This window comes from Brienomyrus brachyistius, chromosome 15 (assembly GCF_023856365.1).
Source record: "Brienomyrus brachyistius isolate T26 chromosome 15, BBRACH_0.4, whole genome shotgun sequence".
NCBI classification, from domain to species: domain Eukaryota; kingdom Metazoa; phylum Chordata; class Actinopteri; order Osteoglossiformes; family Mormyridae; genus Brienomyrus; species Brienomyrus brachyistius.
This window is the reverse complement of record NC_064547.1, coordinates 21,300,032-21,319,356: the sequence shown is the minus strand read 5'-3', so window position 1 is coordinate 21,319,356 and position 19,325 is coordinate 21,300,032. Positions and strand designations below refer to the sequence as shown.

General features: G+C 46.9%; 1 protein-coding gene across 3 annotated transcripts in view; it reads left to right on the top strand.

Moving 5' to 3' along the window:
* Nucleotides 1–425: 425 nt before the first annotated feature.
* Nucleotides 426–19,325, top strand: part of LOC125708317 (disabled homolog 1-like) — a 93,322-nt gene continuing 74,422 nt past the window's right edge. The window contains exon 1 of one of the 3 annotated variants that reach the window (XM_048975764.1): nt 426–789. The gene's annotated coding sequence lies outside the window, so the exon portion shown is untranslated. Of the gene's footprint in view, nt 790–8,893; nt 9,357–19,325 lie in introns of those variants that run through there. The other 2 variants (XM_048975766.1, XM_048975765.1) reach the window with 2 other exon arrangements.

Here is a 19,325-nt window from a genome sequence, read left to right as displayed (position 1 = left end):
CCGGGTACTCCGGTTTCCTCCCACAGTCCAAAAACATGCTGAGGCTAATTGGAGTTGCTAAATTGCCCGTAGGTGTGCATGCGTGAGTGAATGGTGTGTGAGTGTGCCCTGCGATGGGCTGGCCCCCCATCCTGGGTTGTTCCCTGCCTCGTGCCCATTGATTCCGGGATAGGCTCCGGACCCCCTGCGACCCAGTAGGATAAGCGGTTTGGAAAATGGATGGATGGATGATGTGGAACATTTGTTTGAAAATGGTCTGCTGTAATTACTGAGTATGATTTGTTCTGTTACACACACACACACACACACACACACACACACACATTTATGCATGTATCCTTCTCCCATGCAGTATAAAGTACAGTCCTCATATGTGGGTTTATATACCGATCACGTTTTCCTTATGTAAATAACAAGCAGCGCGTATCAAAAGTTCTTCTTCACCTTAACGTTCCCATTTGTATTTCCGATCCAGGACCCCCTGTGTACCCTCCCGCTCCCGTATTTATAAACCAGGTCAGCGAGACCAGGGAAGAGTTAACCGCTGGCTGGCGCGGTATTGGCTGCCTTGGCGGAGGTGTCGGCCAGCCTGGAGAGAGGGGCAGCCGGCCGAGAGTGTGAGAAAGCCTGGCCGAGAAAGGATGTAGTACGGGCTCTCTTCACTTACTTCTGGGATGGTACCTTTGCTTTGAGAGCAGTCATGGACCTGTGTAGCCATCGCCATCGGGGGTTAATTGGGTTCCCACTATGACAAGTGCCGGAGCATCGCTTTCTCACATCAGCGGGAAGGTAAGAGCAGCAAGTGCCTCTGGAAGTGCAGCGCGGTGCCGATCGCATGCACGGGTCCGCGAAACGTTTCCGCTCCGTGCAAATCACATGCATCGATCCGCGGAACGTTTTCCACGGCTGCATATGTCGCGTGATTCCTGCAAGTGCATTTTCTTTAAGATGCATTTAAGACCTTCTTTTACACTTTCCGTGTCGAACGAGTTGAGAACCTTCCTGATGTGTAGTTGTTACCCACGGATTGCAATGCGGAGCTGCATTTATGAGGAACATCGGACCCAGCTTGATGCTGACCAGTTTACCTTTAAACAGGTAAACCAGTGCGTGGCCGCGGCATTTTTATCATGTCTATCATTTATTTATTCGTGGAAATACGGCAGAAAAGGGTGGTGTGTATATTACAGGCGACCCGGTCGACATTTTTGCAGATACGGGTAGATCAGCTCCAAGTGGAAAACAGGTGACAGTGTATTTTTCCGCTTAACATTTAGTTTAGTTTATAACCTACGTTATCGCTGTATTATGTTTCGTGCTTGTAACATATTTTCAAACTGATGCACGGTGGACGATAATCCGCCTTTGCCCCCTGGCGTAACTGGTATTTTAATGGGAGAGGGGATAAACAGGGAAACTGTGCCAAGTTTATTAGTTAATTGCATATGTAGTATATATTAGTAATCAGTATAAATCATCAGTTTGGTAATTTTGTTAAAAAGAAATAGCTAACAGTTGCTGGTGATTGCGTGGGTTTGCGGCGATTCACCGCGCTGTGGATCCAGTTAAAGCGGCACTGCAGCGATGATTCGGGAAATGAATACGAGGTTTCTGTAAATCAGCTTATAGCCGCTGCGGGGTAGCTGACGGCTCTGTCGGGTCTGCTTGGGTTGGGGTCTTATGGTCAGTCTTTTCCTGATATGCAGGCAGGGCGCCTATCAGCCCGGTTATAGCTGCCAGTCTGCGGGGAGCCGAAAAGCGGGAGCAGGCGTGCGCCCGGCGGGTCCTGCGGCTCTGATCTATGGGCTCTCATTGTGCTAAAGTGCTGGGAACGGGGGTGGATATGAGAGTGTGTGTATGGGGGTGGGGGGGTTACAGCTTCGTGGGAATCTCCCGTGTCCGCTGAATGGGGGCTTGGATAAAAGGCAGGCTGCAGTGTTGGGGCTGCCCGGATTAGCCACAGTTTCTGCATTTAGGCGACTCGACAATAGTCTAATCAAGTTTTTCTTTATTCCTCCGAAAAGTATGAAGGACAAAAAAATAAATAAATCTATGATTCAGTTGCCTCAATTTGCAAAAACATCAAGAAGCAGAGTCACACGGAGACTCACAAGTTACACTGTCGTAACTAGATGCGCACCTTCTTTCTACTTGTTATATTAAAAAGATGCCGATCGGCGCTTCAGCACCACAGTGTGATGATAGGAAATGCGAGGCAGAGCAGCAACTGCGCCCGATAGCGGAAATCTCAGCTGGTGAAGAAAGCAGCCAATTTGTATGCTGGGGCGTCCGCGCCTGATCTCTTTAGGTTCACTGTGTCCTCCTGTATTTTTCTGCTGGACGCCGCATGTCAGGCTGCTTTGCTGCACCTACTGCAGGAAATGCATGACTCTGGTATCTAAAGAGATACGGGTGACTTCAGTGGTAAATCCATCTGAGGGGGATCTAGGCTCCTGCTCATTTTCCTGGAATTCTGTTGGGAAAAATATCCTGGGCCATCTACCATCGTGCTGTGCGTGTGTGTGTGTGTGTGTGTGTGTGTGTGTGTGTGTGTGATGGCTGCGGAGAGCCATGAATTGACCGGCTGAACCATGAACCCATAGGTTCACAGCACACTTTTCTAGGAGTCATGGTAGTAGTTTTAAATATGATCTGATGTCCGGAAGCTACGGAGGTGGTGACGTTTCTGCGGATGGGATACTGACCCGGAACACGGTATTCCCACTGTGTCGTCGGCCGAGGCTGCTGTCTGTTCCACGTTATGCACACGTGCTGTAACCTTCGGTTCATTTCCACTGAGGGAACTTTCTGACCATGGCCTGTATCATCTAACCAGATAAAATGGTCTCCTTGGAAACTGTGTCCATTGTGAATAAACCCTCAAACTCATTTTTGTTCAGTAATTTGTAGAGGAGGTACATGACCAACCCTCTTATAACAGCTTGGGTTTAAATTCTTTTTAAACAAGATTAGTTGGGGGCCCTCATTAGTGGGGGGGGCTATTCATTATATCCATCCAGCTACAGTGTTTTGGGGGATTGCAATCTGTCCCAGGCAGAACAGGGCACAAAGCAGGGGCCACACAGTCTACTGGGCTGCTCTAAAGACTTCACAAAAGAACTTCTCTGTATGAAGGTGCTTTTTAAATTTTATTTTCTTGGTTGTTTGTCTCTAAATAAACGATGCAGCTGCTTAGTCTCCTGGAGTCTGCTGCCACACGTTATAAAAATCAGGCTCTGGAGACGCAGTGAGTGATTTTTACACCCTCACAAAGACCTCCAGCCTTCTGTGAAATGCAGGAAGTGTCAGGGACGCCGTGAATATTCAGTTTGATGCATGTTTTGCGTCTTTCCTGGGCGAACTCGGTAGGGTAAACTTCCTGGCGGCCTGCTGGGCACAGTCGTTCATTGCTGCCGCCCTGCTGGTGAATCAGCAGATTTGGTTAGCGTCCCCGTGAGGCCCCGCAGTTTCGAGGGGGAAGAGGGTCTGGGCTCCAGGCATGTCCCCTGGAAAGCTGCATCCAGTGTGGCTGGTTGAAAGTGAATTTACCTGCTCGGTTAGTGTCCCTTAAGTTGGTGTGTGTTGTAGGTTCCTTCGCTCTCATCTCCTCACTTTGTCACGCAGCACTGCAGGCTGGGAGCCTTTGCTGAGATCTTACCGTAACCCTTCGTCTGTGTCTGTGCGTCATCCCTCCCTCTCACCTTGTGCCTGAGTGCTTCAGACACACAGGGCTGCACTCTTTCCGCTGCCGCTCTCGTAAAGCTGTCACCAACAGGGAGGCGGGGGACAGGCAGAAGACCCCCCGCGGTTGTCTCTTAATTACTGCCTGTGGCCGACATCCTCCTGTCAGATGAAGGCTGCCTCCTCTACCTCTCGGATAAACTCCGTCCTGATCTCCCCTAACCCCCGGACCGGATCGCTTGGAGTGTCACCGGCCGCCCATTTAAACACCGAGCTGAATCGCCTCTCTGTATTTATGTATTTGTATAAACGGCCATCCCTCTCTTCGGTAATGAGCATCTCATATTAATATAAACTCATGGATACTTATGTGAGCAGGAGAACCACTGTAAAGAGCCTGGAAAGTACACTTTACAATAAGGCTCCCCTTTGCCACTTGTAAGTGGTAGTAACTCATTAATAAACAGAAAACCTGTTGATACAACTTGTTTAAAATTGTCTATTACTAATTTACAAAGTGTTACAACCTAATTAATAACCAGGTTCATAAACTCTTTATATCGGTAGCCTTATTCGGTAGCACCATGAAAAAATAAAGCAGAAAAGCACTATAGCTACTAAAAATAAATAGAGAACAGTCTAAAACTTGCTACGATAATATGGAATTGGTAGCATAATTGATTTTGCTTCCTTTAATGAATTCATAAAAACTATTGCTGACTTTTAACATTCTGGAAGGATTTAGAATCTCTTCTTTACAGCGCATTGTACCACATGCCCCTACACTTTTAATCTGTTTTCTGATGAGGTAGAGCTGCACGATATTGGAAAATTTTCAAATATGTAAATGATATTTCGCAGAAGCTTTTTTTCCGAAGCAGTGTATAAGTCAAGCAAATGGCACATTGTGAAGAGGCATCAGGCTAGTAGAGGAATATCATGATGTGATTCATATTTTCAATACATTGAGATGATTATGAAGCGAAAAAGGAGTTGAAAATTTACCCAAAATCAAATATAGCCACATAGAACGTATGTATCAGTAGAATGTCAGTTTAGTTAGTGGTTTTGCCAGGACTTGTGTCGACAAATTGCTCATCGATGAATCACACGATATGCATGGAATCTGCAATACTTCCACACAGTGGAAGGTGAATGTTTTTTGGTAACCAGTTCTTATTTGCGTTTTTCCATCGCACTCATCATTGTTAAATTTCTCAAAAACACGTCACACTTTTTTTTGAAAATGATTGATTGGATGTAGCACTTGTGCGAAAGCAGCGGTGCTACACATCACAGTGATGTGTAACGTGACTAGATTATTGTGAAAGGGAGCAATCATAAAAATTGCCGAGCGTGTTCAGCTTGGTTTCCTATGACGGAGTAAAATGTGTATTTTGGGGGAGAGGGGGGGGGATGAAATGTACCTCTTGGTGAATTTTTGTTGTGGGGGATGCCCCCTCCCTGCTTGACATATTTTATCACCAAGAGCATGTTGCTTTTCAGAACACTGTGCACTCTGGACAGTATGAAAGAATTCAGTGTACTGCCCAAGCCTCTTCTCAATCCAGCTGGCTGTAGCCAGCTTGTGACGTGACAGTTGCATTTGCACGACATACGTGGTACTGCTTTGAGCGCTTTTATAAATTAAAGTATGATTTTTAAGCACAGTTCATGCTCTTGACCAGAGGTATTAAGTTCAGTGTAATGTGATGTCTTGCGCACGTGTCTGTGTGTGTTTGTGTGCGAGTGGGTATACCTTACCTTATGGGGACACAATGTCCTCACAACGTGATGAAAAAACTAAAAATGCAAATGTACTTTTCGTAGTTACTTATGGTTAAGGCTGCGTAGGGGTTAAAATTGTCATAGTTAGCGTTAGCATTTTTCCCAAAGAAATCAATGAACGGTCCCCATAAAGATATGTTTACCCATGTGTGTGTGTGTGTCTGTGTGTGTGCGTGTATGAGAGAGAGAGTGCGAGAAGCTGTCTGTAGCTCTTTTTGTGTCTTGTTCTATCATTCGACTGTATCCACCACACTGAATAATTTAATAATTTTAAATGAGTCTCCACTCGGCTATTGATTAATGCTTTAATGTGACGGTTGGGACTCTTTTTGAGCCACTGTACTGTTTTAGGAGTGTGTTGTTTGTATAGGTGTCTTGGTGGTTAGTGTTGTTTTGCCAAAATGTTTTAAAATATTTATATGATTATTCTCCGCCATACTCTATATTATTCAGTCTCTTGATACTGTGACATAATGTTCAGTGAACGGTGAGAGTACATGGTGATCGGTTTCACTTATGTGTCTTTTGTCTCATGAACCGGATGGTCCACTGGTCTGAAGGACCTTATTCACTGGCTACAGTGTGTCAGTGAAGAACTTTGTTTCATCGGGAAAGGAAACATTGAGTGCTGCTAATTGGCTGCCTCATCGATTCCCTGATTTGGTTGATGATATCAGGAACTCGGGTGTTTAGACAGGAAGTCCTTCACTTTGAGACTGTGGGCTGAGTTTTTTTTTTTTTTTTTTTATCCTCTGCTTGGTATGTTGTACCTCCATTTGTATGTCCGTCCATCCATCTATCTGTCCGTCCATCTTTTAACTGCTTATCCTGGTCGTCTGGCATGGGATGATGCCCAGAGCCCAGGGTTTGGAAAGTCTCATGTTCGAATATGTTGTGTTGTTATCTGGTCACAGATATTTGTCCCGGTGAAGACTCCTGCAGGGGGAGCACTTCTCCTCTGGGGGGGGGGAGGAGGCATTAAGTTTGACGCTGACAAAGAAACATCGTCTCTCCCACCATAGTGTGTGAATTTCTTGCTCCTGGGTTCTGTGCGCTGGCCGGAATTGTGACCGGTGCATTGTGGGTAGGAAATGGAGGACATCCCAATAGGGTTGACCAGATTTGGGGGCGGGGAATGGGGGGGGGGGCTTGGAGGAGGGGGCTGAGAATGATGCACGGGCGCTGCGGCGACCTGAACCACTTCACCTCTAAGCCTCGTCTTCCGTGTTCATCTCCATTTCCAAAGTGATGTGCTTTCAGATAGCTTCCCATTAAAGAGTGCGCTGAATTCTTAAGGAGGTACTGCTATAAAGGTGCTTGCAAAGACATCCTGGCGTCGAGAGTGAGAGCAGCTTAAAGAGTACAGCTGTCAAAATGAGGCGCACCTCACCAAGGAAAGGTTGTAATATGATATTTACACTTTGTATTGTTTACAGTAAATGTCTGAATTGGAGCAGCTCTTGGTGTCACACCCGGTTAAGCTCTTCAGAGGACAGCCAGTTTGTGTTTGTGGCAGGGGGTGGGCCTGGGGTAAACCGTACTGCTTGGAGAGCTGTGTTCAGGTTACGAGTTACTCCCCTGTGAGTATAGTCTGTCATCGTTACTCAGCTACACTCACACTAACATTCTGTCATTTGCATTGCTTGTCATCTTTATCGTTCTTTAATAAATGCTCACATCTGACTCACGGGCTAATTCTTATTACAATGTGACTACAGTAATATTGCATCAGCTGTAATTTGTGTCTGCCGCAGTAACAGGCAGCCTTTGAAGCTGTCCTTTTTATATCAACCCTTGGCGGTATTTTGTGGGCTCCATCTTAGGCTGTATACTGTAGGACCACGTTCTTAAACTGCAGCGATAGCCATCTGTAATCACATGGTCTGTTCTAATGTCCATCTCTTACATAAGAGTAGTAGTTACAATATTTCTTTATAACTGAACTTGTGGGTATTAGACATTTCAACGGCTCTGTATCTAAGCATCATTCATGTTTATACCTTTGGAACCAAATGAATCAGGTTGGTTATTATTTACGGTAAAATACTGTCTAATATTCTACCCACATATTGTATTCAGAGTCATATAGGCCCTGGATCGAGTCCCAGGCAGTACAGGGCACAAGGCTGGGGTACGCCCTGGACGGAATGTGCAGTGTCACGTGCAATAATATGTAGATATATGCATAGATATTAGAGTGCTCAGAGGAATGCGCACACATCAGGGTTCAAACCTTCTACCTGCAGGTGTGGGATTACAGTGCTGCCCCCTACTGGATAATATATTCCTAATATTATTTTATTGTGACATTATTCCTTAGATAATATGTCTTCAAAATGCTGTGTGTTACATGAAAGTGCCAGGTGCTCACCAGAATAAGCCTTCGGATATTTTTAAAGGTAAAACCTCTGCCCATGATTTTATCGCTTGAAATCTGTGTTTTTCTGGTCAAAAAATGTGCACGTCACTGTTTGTTTAAAAGACCGATATATTTATGTATTTGATGCTTAGAATATGCGGCACACTGGCGCAGTGGTTAGCACTGTCGTCCGCACCTCTGGGACTTGGGTTTGAGTCTCCATCACGGCTCCATGTGTGTGGAGTTTGCATGTTCTCCCCGCGTCATCGTGGGGTTTCCTCCAGGTACTCAGATTTCCCTCCACAGTCCAAAACATGCTGAGGTTAACTGGAGTTATCAGATTGCCTTTAGGCGTGCATGGGCGAGTGACTGGTGTATGGCGGTGCTCTGCGTCGGGTTGGCACCTCATCCTGAGATGTTCCCTGCCTTGCGCCCGGACCCCCACGACCCTGAATAAGATAAGCCGTTACCGAAATTGAATGGATGGATGGATGCTTAGTATTTTGTATAAGTGTTGAATCTGTTCATCTGTTCAAAATTTCATATCATGAAGACCGTAGATTTTCTACTCCAGCAAAATCTGGAGTAGAAAAAAAGTATTATGAAGGTCATGTAGCTGTAGAGAGGACTTGGTCGTGAATGAGGATGGGTCCTGAGGTCCTGCAGATGTAGAGACCTTCCCGCGTCTCAGGTTTAGTTATGCAGAAGTTAAATATGAAGCTCACCGTGGATCCGCCGCTAACTGCAGCTACAGCCCACGGCCGTGAATAATATCGACTCCCTTGGTTAAATGTCATATTTTCAGAAAAAATAAATGACTGTAAAGCTTCACTTTTGGCTGTTGACCGAGGAGTCGATGAATCGTGTTTGCATAATGTGGCTTGGACCCGTTCCCCTTCCCACATTTACGCTCAGGCCCAGCGGCGCCCCTTGACCATATCGAGAGCTTCGACACCCCAGACAGCAGCTGTGCGCCCCGCACCATTTTCAGCACCCAGACACCCTGGAGTGAATCCCGCTCGCTGGAGTGACGTCTCCTCCACGTTCCTTGTCTCCGTGAGACATGCTGTCGTTGAGTTAGCCAGATATGGATGCGAATTCGAAAGGACGGGAGTGTGGATCGGGCTCGGATGCAGTACGGGAGTCATAAGCAGCACTGCATTAATCACTTTGTGTGGCGGGCTCGTCTCCTCCATAAATCGTAGGAAATTAACTCTTAGGTCTTTAGCGTGATGGTAGATTTCTCTGCACGCTGCAGTATGAAGGGCGCTATACTTATTCACAAGATACCGATGTAAATCAAAACGTGACATTTATGTTATGCCATGCAGAAGAGAGCACCTACATGTCAGTTTTACGGTAGCTCTTAGTATCCGCGAGAAGAAAAGAGGAAGAAGACGGACATAGAAAGCAGCACGTTCTGATCGCTGTTCCTCCGGTGTTGGCCGGGAGCATTTGCAGGCGAGATGGAAACTATCCTGCGGCTTGCGACTGCGGAGCCGGCTGATGTGACGGCGCCCCCAAGCAGGTGAGAAAGGAACTGCAGTCTAATGGTAAAGCGGAAATATGAAAATTATTGTGGAACCGTGTAAATGGTGAGGATATATGAGTGTGAGGGCGGTACGAAAGCTGACGGGGGGGGGTTGCACCATCTTCCCCGTCACACCGTTTCCATTTCGACATTCGTGCCGAAAATGAAAGTGTTTATTTTATGGAGAGCATGTGAACACTCCGATTAACCCCCCCCCCCCGCCCCCCAAGTCTCTATTAGAGTTTATGTTCCCTGATGAAAAAGGGGCTCAGCTTATGGGGGAGGGACGACATCCAGTTCTGGTGCTGCCCGTTTGTCGTGAGGTTTCACACGTTGGGCTGACTTCACCAACTGGCCTGTTGATTTTGCAGTGAAGATGAGGCCAGATGTAACAATTTGTCGTTTTATTGTTTGCGAGTATTTTTACATAGCCAGCAGGCCTGCTGTGATTTTTTTTTTTCCCACCTAAAGCGCTCTTTAGGTAAATATGAGCGTGCTTCCCGACTCCAGCGTCTCTCCCTCAGCGTGCTGTGCGGAATGAAGTTCACGGAGACACGTTCTGAGCCGCGACAGAAGCGCGAGTCACGCCACATTAGTGCTCCGGCTAATTAATTTGTACCCAACATTCCCCATTTCTCCAGCCAAGGGGCTGGAAGCCGTATCCAGGGCTGTCCCTGGGGGTGGGGGGGGGGGCCTTCGCACGCCTCCGTTTGTCCTCCCAGCAGTATCACGCCACGCTTCTGACATTTGATGGCAGTGCCGTGGGAGTGTAATGAATTGCATTTTAATGTATAATATTATCCTGCTCCATAATTGCCGTGCAGAGAGTCACTGCTACATTCTCTCTGTTGCTTCGTCTTGCTTCCAGCACAAAAGCGAATTCAGCAGCAGCCTTCTGTAGCCGTCGGGCCTCTATGCTGTTGTTTTACACCTCCCAGAGGCCTGCTTCATTTCTGCTGCTTTTCATGCCTTTATAATACCTTTTGTTACTGTCCTTTTTGTTTGTTTTGAATTACCGGAGCCCCTTAAAAGCCCAGGATGCGACATGAGCGTGACACTCTGGGTCCATTTTGGAATAGCTGTACTAAAAGCTGGTTTCTGTGCTCCTGTTTCAGGGGGATGTAGGGAAGGAGGAGCAGTGCTGCTTTAACATGCATGCTGGGTCTGCAGCCCCAGTTGGCCTCTGAATGCGGTTGACTAATTTGATCTTTTCAGTCCGTATAAAGAGCTGAAATAGGCAGTTAAGCCAGGTGTTTAGGAAAGAGTTCTAGTTGCGGTAGTGGAATGGCCCACTGCAGTACCACACAAGCTCACTAGGAGGCACTCCCGACGGCCACATGCAGTGACTCCTGACATGCTGCAGATGGGCACCTTTGTAATCTCACTGCTTTTTGAGTCCCTTTACACACATGGCAGAGTAAACCGCGGTCATGGATGGAGAGTAGAGACACATGGGGATGGGACAGAGGCAACGCAGTCATGGACGTTGAGTTGGGACACATGCTGCAGAGCACTGTGGTTGCAGAGGCCAAGAGAGAGACACTGCGGTCGCAGTGGCTGAGTGGGGACACACACGGCAGAAGCACTGCAGCTTGAGCGGGGACGCATACGATAGAGACACTGCAGATATGGAGACTGAGTGGAGACACACAAAACAGAGGCACCATGGTTGCAGAGGCACCATATTCATGGAGGATGATCGGGGATACACAGAACAGAGGCACCATATTCACAGAGGCTGAGCAGGGACACATGGAACGGAGGCACTGTGGTTATGGAGGCTGATCTGGAATACACGGAATAGAGGCACCATATTCACAGAGGCTGAGCAGGGACACATGGAACAGAGGCACTGTGGTTGTGGAGGTCAAGTGGGGAAGCCATTATGCTCAGAAGAGGCCATTGAGTTTGACTGGAATCTGGCTCCTGGGCTCATGTTCGAATCTCTTTAGGTGCCAGAGATGCTTCTTATCCGGCCTTGTGATGTACCCAGGGGAGCCGGTAAAGGGCATGTCTAACTGGGTTGATTACCGGTCGATTTAATAAAGCCGGTTAAATGCTTAAAATTGCCACGGTAATATTAACCCCTAAGAAATCTTATCATATTACTGGAAGAAATATAAGGTCCCTGGTTCACGATTGTTTTTGGCTGTCAGGCTTGATCTTAAAAAGGATTAATATTTCATGTTTAGTTCTTTGTCGGCTGATAGAAAAAGTAACAGATGTGCTGAATTCAGCATAGACTCAATCAGACTTTGGTAACTACACTGTAGTACAAGGGGGACCTAGTAGGATTGAAAGATTTGTATTTTCCGGGGGTCTGAGATTACAGTAGCTGTGGGATTATTGTCAGGAGCACGACTTTCCTTGGTTTGTAGCAGGTGCATGATGGGAGTTATGGCTACGTTACTATCTTCATACCTTCATCTGGTGTGGGCATCGAGAAGTTGCCCCCTCGGCTTCTCCTGGGTGGTGCGGGGATGGCTTTGGCCTGTGCCAGCAGCACCTAGTATCCAGGTTCACTGGGTGACCAAATGAGGGTTTTAGCCAGATGCCTGCAGTGGAGTCCTCCTTCCGCACCTTGATATCGGTGCCTGTACCAGTGAAACATCCAGCACTGGATCAAAAGGCGGCAGAATTGGCAGCATTTGGGCAACTTTAGCTGATTCTTTCCTCATAGAGCGGACTGACCCACGCTGAGAGTCCACCGAGGAGGAGGGCGATAACAAGGAATTATTGCATTGACCAAGAGAATCTGGAGACCATCAGTATTCAGTGACAGTGAGATGATTTTGGGAAGGACCACAAACGGGCCACATCGGGGGGGGGGGGGGGGGGGGGGGTGGAGTCGGAAAGGTGGTGTGGAAAGATAACCTGCAGATCACAACGCAGCTGTGGGCCCCAATTACCTTCCCCCCGAGCAAAGTAGCTCTTGGACTTTCATACATAGTTCAGTTAGGATGTCTCTAGTACAGCCTGATCCCCTAAGGGATCTCCCCGGGGGTGGTGCTGTTGGGTGGGGCTTCTCATAATCTGCTCCTTTTGCTTTGGCCGTATTTTGTCCCTCGCGGTGGCCCCACCTGCATCGTGTGTGGCGCCAGTAGGAATGCCAGATGTTGGGACTGGCTTGGATTAATTCCAGAATCGGGAGTCTGCGCGTCGGCAGACTCGAGGAGGAGACTGGAGATGTGGGCTGGGATGAAGATGGAGAGAGCGGAAGGTGGGGCTGTTTACTCGGCAAACCGTCATGTGATAGACAGGGTCAATCAGGAGGGGAGGTGTTCAGATCCTAATCTCCCTGGGACCCTGTAGTCCCCAGCACCCTGCTCGTCCTCCTCGAGCAGGTAGATTGCTGAAGCCCCCTCGTAAAATGAAAAGATTACAATAACATCAGAGCCTTCAGCAGTTATTCCGGGGGGGGGGGGGGGGGGTACGGTGTGACTGCTTCTTACTCTACACACGTGTCAGAATAAATCAGTAGAACCAAAACCACCTTATGCCTTGAGGCAAAATTGGGTTTGGGTCAGCGAGTCCCCAGGGCACGAGTGCTCTTTAAATAACTGTGACTGCAGCAGCAGCCTCTACGCCGTCACCTTACGCTGTTGGACCATCGCTTGCGGCGAGATTTAACGTTATTCTCTCACCAGTCACCTACTGCTGCTTTTCATATCAGCAGTAAGGGGATTTAAAGCAGCAGTATATCACACCGGTGCCAGTGGGGAGGTGACGGGTCCCAGGCAGGCAGACGGTGTGTTTTCGAGGATGTCCTCTGTCTCCTATGAATATCCCTTCTGCGGTGACCCCTTGAGGGTCCCTGAGGAGTCCATGCCCAGCTCGTCGACGTTGGCTCTCTGTCAACACCCGACAGCCAAGCGTGGAAGCCCGGCAGAGTTTGTTAAGTTAAATGGTGCACTAGCCTGATCCGGCATATTTGTACTGTCAATTTGCAGTGTCGAATACCACTGTGGATATTTGGAAAGAGTCGCAAAAGTGTCAAAAGCAAGATTTACTAAAAGCAGGTTATGTACCATATCGGTACCCTGTCTTGCTCTTCTTCACGATGTCATTGAGAATATCTTGTTATCTCTGTTTCCATCCGAGTGTATATTTCCCAAGAAATGATTCTGTTAGAAGACAGAGGTCAGCGTTTGCGAAAATCAACGAGTCCTGGGAGTTATGTGGGCTGCCAGCGGTAGACCAGTTATTTTTGAGGCACAAATAACAGCCATCACATTTTCCTGTACCTAAACCTCATTGCTTGTTCAAACACCCTGTTAATATACCTTGTAAGACACCTATGAGTCACTGATGCCATCGGCGTTGGTGTAAATCCCAGAATACCTCTGTGCCAGGATGGAAGTATTTGGAGACATCCTGCTGTGCATCTATCTAGTTATATTTTATTAATTCTTTAACAGAAAAAGCAAGTTTATTTAACTATATTTTTATTGTGCTACTCACAATTGCCAAATCATTTTGCTTTTAAATGTGTTATTTTGAATATGTGTTAATGTGTTGTTATAGGTAATTTTTTTTTTTTACAAAATTTTGGATTCTGGAGGTTTACACAGACTTATCCTTTCAGGTTTTAAAACTCATTAAGTTACAGAAGGAGGATTATTTTTCTGTGAATATTTATTTTATAGAGTGTCCGTGTGTAGGGGGAATGACAGCATGGTAACGAAGTTACTGGGAAAATTTCGGTGCAACTTTATTTTTATCAAATGTATTTGGGTTAGATTATGCACACAAAATATACAGTAAAGGTTAGTGCATGTAAATGAAAGGCTTTTCCTGCTGTGTGTTCACTAAAAGGCCCTGTTTTTCGCATGTCATTAAGCCCGATGGGGATTAATTATGCACCGTCGAGTTTTAACCGAGTCGGCGGACATCCCGCTAAAGAAAATTCTGCCGTTAATTGACTCTCTGGCATCAGCTTCTGAAATAAATGGATAAGAGGCAAAAGACGCTTCGTGATAACTGGGACTGGACGAGATGGACTCCGGGAAGGTGAGATGGGGGAGGGGCCGGCCACCATCGCACGGCATTCTGGGAGGAGCTGGCTGTGTGCTGCATTCATCTTACGTTAGTTTGCATGTTAATTCTGTGCCAATGGGGGGTAAAATTTCTTGTCCGCTGTGGTTGTTGTTGATGTTACTAATAACATACGAGGTGCATAAATTATTATTCAAATCCAGGCGTAATTTCATGACATTCATGTCATGGATGTAAGTTATAAAGCTATAACACTAACTGTCTTTGGAGACTGATATGCACGTGATTAGCTGGCTCTGCGGGAATGCGGTGGAGCGACATAGCACTGGCCTCTAGGGGGCCGCAAACACATTTCACACGACTGCCGTTCCAGGTGCTGCGGCATGTTTAATTACTCGCACGCAAGATTAACTAGACAAACTCCGCCGGGGAGATTATCAGGCGGGACTCGGTGTTTCACCGGCGAGTGTGTTGGGCGCTGCCGGCGAATCTCCCCTGCGGCATGGAGTGAGCCGGGTAACCATGGAGAGCCGTTTCCCGTCAGCATGCCCGCGGCGCTGCTTCTATGGCGATATCGACTTAAAAAAACTGAAAAGGCGTGGATGTCATGGTGTAGCAGTCGTCAAGTCTTTGACGGGAGCCTCCATAATTAGCTGCTGAAATTGCTCTAAGTGAAAGATGGATGGTCTCCCCTCTGTCTTGTTTATAGCAGAGTGCAGCCTGCAGAAATCTCCTGAAAGCTCACAATGTGAGCTGAGCTCTCTAGGCTGGCAGGGCCATTGGGAATGTGCTGGTGTTTGGGCCAGATGGTGGGGAAAAGGGAGATGGGGATGGGGGGAGTAAACTCCAAGCATGGTAGGCAGTGCTCTGGGATTGACGAACTCCTGCAGAAGTGTCCACGTGCTGAAGTGCTTCAGGAGTAGCCGCTTCCACCAGCCATGAATGGAACATGGGTAGAGCTGTCTCAACTGTTATGCTTCTATTCCAAGATCAGTTGCTTGTGGTGACTGGCGCCTCTCTCTGCCAGACGTGTTGGCTCGTATACACAGATAAATACGTCTTGTACAAACTCCCCTTGTTAACGTAATTATGAAACTTGAGCAGGAATATGAGCAAGGATTTATGCAGAGGGCTGATGCCTCATCCTGGGTTGTTCCTTGCCATGTGCCTGCAGCCTCCGGGATAGACTCAGGACCCCTCAATGACCCTGAATAGGACACGTAATTAGAGAAGATGGATGGATGGATAGATGGATGGATGGGTTTTATGCAGTGGAGGTATCAGCTACTACAGTACTTTATCACATATTATCTGAAATTTGAATTCATTTGGTGATTTTGTTAAAAGCCACAATCTACTCATTGCTTTGAGTAGAGGAAGTGAATTGAGGGGAAAAAAAATCAAAAAGAGATAGGGCAGGAGATAGGGCAGGAGATAGGGCAGGAGATATGGCTTCATCATTTCAGTGTTCACCATTTGTCAGTGTGAAAAGTCTAACTTCAGATTTTAGCTAAAGTTGGCTGGGATGTGAGGAGTCAGTGGCACTGCTGGCTACAGAGCTGCAGAGCTACAGTCCTGCCTGTCATAGGATGCCCAGACATGGCCTCTTTACCCCTTCATTTTGGGCTTTAGCAACTTAACACATCTTGGTAGAGAACTACAGGCCTACATTTTTAAGATGTAAAACGTGAACACAAAATGTGAACACTGGAACGTTATTTTAGTAACTCTCGATCTGGAGATGTTCTTTGTACCTTTGGTTGGTGCTCCTTTGACTCGGATCTGATTGTATACCTTCGGGTTTGTTGGTGGGTCTCTCTGAATGTTCAATGGCTGGCATCGATAACCCGTCTGGCCAGTGGCTTCTGTAGATGCCTAATTGGTTTGGCTGATGATGTACTTGGAATTTTCTTGCCTTTTCTCACTCGCAGGATCTGTGCCTTTCCAAAGCCTTCAGTCTTCGTCGCCGACTCTTGACTTTGAATACCTCGTCCAGCCATGGGTCACAGAGACCGGTGTACTAACCATGAAATTATGTGAATCCCTTTTACAACAGTCAGCTTAGTGCTTCAGTGGCTGCTTGATGACATCTTTGCTCACACCTGAGATCACCTGAGATCATTTTAGATGTTTGATTCTTTTGACTTTGCTTAATAATGAACATTCTCCTTCCTCTTCAATGTGTTAAACTGGTTCTAGGCACTAAAACCCTTGGGAAATCGAAACCTTAATGGTCTTCATGTGCATTGGAATGACAGTGACTGATTTAGATTTACACAAGAGATGGTATTGAGGTGGGGGAGGGGGTGGGGTCAGTAAACCATCATTCTTGGAGAACTTGCCAAGACCTCAGTGAGTGCCTGGTGACCGGAGTGGAAAGCCATTTGTGTAAGACTGCCTGGTAAGCAACTATTCCCGTAGCATTGTATCCTAACAACCTCAGAGTGGCTGTTTTGTTTTAATTAAATCGTGGATGCTGTAAATCCAGTCTGCACAAATCTCACGGGCTGCTGAAGCAGTCCGGGGGTGGGAGGAACGGTAAGTCTTGTCTTTAACCTTCTTACTACCTTTTTACTTTGGATTTAGGTCCAAAATGACCGATTATGAATTTATGGGTCCAGCAATGATTTCGGAAAAGCACTATAATTCTACGGAAAAAAATACTATATTTTTCCCCCCAGAATTTCAGCTTCTCAGGAAATGGTCTTATCTGCTTTTCCTTGAGCCTCTTTCAGACACTGTTCACTGATATTGAGACAAGCAGAATATGATGTATGACTTTTACAGATGGTGCATCAGTGCTTTTGTATCATGTGACTTGTACACAAATGTCCCGGTGGAACTTTGAGCTTGTGAACAGGGCAGGAGATGGAATGGCAATGAGATCAATATGCCAGCACACTGAAGTTTCCGGTGAGGAATGAAGACAGGCCAGTTCTGATGGCAATGAAAATCAATGCGCGTTATTTGTGTTTTTACATAAATGAAGTGAGAAACACTTGATGGACTGGGGCTGGCCAGGAAATGTGAGCTGGTGTGACTGATCTCCATTGATCAGCCTTGATTACGCTTCAGAAGTTCAGCATTATATCCATCCATCCATCCATCCATCCATCCATGCATTCTTCACCCTTTATCTGGGTCTGGGTCATGGGGGCAGTAGTCTGTGCAGGGAAGTTCAGACCTCCCTCTCCACTGTCACCTCCGCCAGCTCTTCTATGGCGGATTTCAAAGCACTCCCAGATATAATCTATGCAGCGTGTCCTGGGTGTGCTCCTTGTTCTCCACCCAGTTGGATAAACCTGAAGCATCTCCCCAGGGAGGCATCCAGGAGGCATCCTAGGCAGATGCCCGAACTATCTCAGCTGGCATCTTGTCTGCTCTACTTTAAGTTTCTTCCAAAATATCTGAGTTCCTCACCCTGTCTCTAATTCCCTGTGAAGGGCCCTCATTTTCCCTGCTTTTATCTGTGATATAATTTTTTTTATCACTATCCAGAGCTCGCGACCATGGGTGAGGGTAGGAATATGGATCAACCAGTAAATCGATAGCTTTGCCTTCCGGCTTGGCTCTCGCTCTGCCATGACAGACCCGTAAATGTCCCCCTGTCAATCTGCTTCTGAATTTTTATCTCACTTGTGAACAAGACCCCGAGATACTTCAACTCCTCCACTTGAGTAATTGATTTCTGACCAGTAAGGGACAATCTACCATTTTCAGGATGAGAACCATGGTCTCAGTTGGAGATGCTGATCCTCATTCTGGCCACTACACGCTAGGTATCAAAGCTTGCCGGTGTACACCAGAGGTCACAGCTCAAAGAAGCAAAAAGGGTCACGTTGTCTGCAAAGAACAAAGATGCAATCCTGGGGGTCATTGACCCTGATACCCTCGCCTCCTTGATTGCCCCAGACTCTCCTTGAGAATAACAGTAAGTCGTTTTCCATGCCCTCACTAAAGTTTTTGCATCCATGACTGCTAAATCTGCAGTCTGCTGGGCCTGCTGGTACCTTTCAGCTGACTTCAGAGTCCCACAACTTAACTAAGGTCCTCATGTTGAGCTTGATGTTGAGCTCATGTTGAAGCTCCCTCCACCATGTGAGAAGGTAACCCAGACAGGTCTCTTGTGTTGTTGAGCTGCCGAACCGCATCCAGTTTGGGTTACACTCTCCCTCTCGTCTCCGGACCCACCTGTTCCATGACTTCCTTTACTTACCCGATTGTTCTTTGAGTGCTCTTATGTTGCATTTACTGGCCCTCGCATAGTCTTAATAGGTTTTCACTTTGTTTATACTTATGGATGTAGTAGCTTAGCCTTGAACCTGTGCACTCATTGAAAGCTCAGCCGAGCTGCACTTACGCCTGTTTATTCCTTGACAGCGTGAATGTTCGCAAAATGCCTGCTTGTGTGTCGCTTCGGATAAACCGTCTGCTAAATATGTAAATATTTACATATTAGTTTCCATGCTTTATGCCTGTTGTTTCTGGATCACACTCTGGACCCCCATATAGTGGCAGATCCAGACAACAGCAAGATGGGCAATTGCCCAGGGTGGCATCTTCTGAGGGGGTGTTGGCTTGGAAATCTGCTGGTGTGAACCCCCCCCATACAGGGTGGAATTGGGCGGTGAAGCTTGCCTAGGGTGCCACAAGAGCTTTGACCACTACTGCCCCACCACCCTGTACAAGAAAAGCGGTATAGAAGAGAATGAATGAATATTATTGAATACTTACGTTCCTGCTCCATAAGTACCATTTCACCATACAATAACCAGTTCTTTGCAATCTGTATCCCATTTTATCTTGTACTTACAGTAATAAACAGCAGTCATGAATTTGGGCTCTTTTCAGCAAATCACTATAGCTGTAACATCCATCCATTTTCCAAACCGCTTATCCTACTGGGTTGCCGGGGGGGGGGGGGGGGGGGGGGGTCCAGAGCCTATCCCGGAAGCAATGGGCATGAGGCAG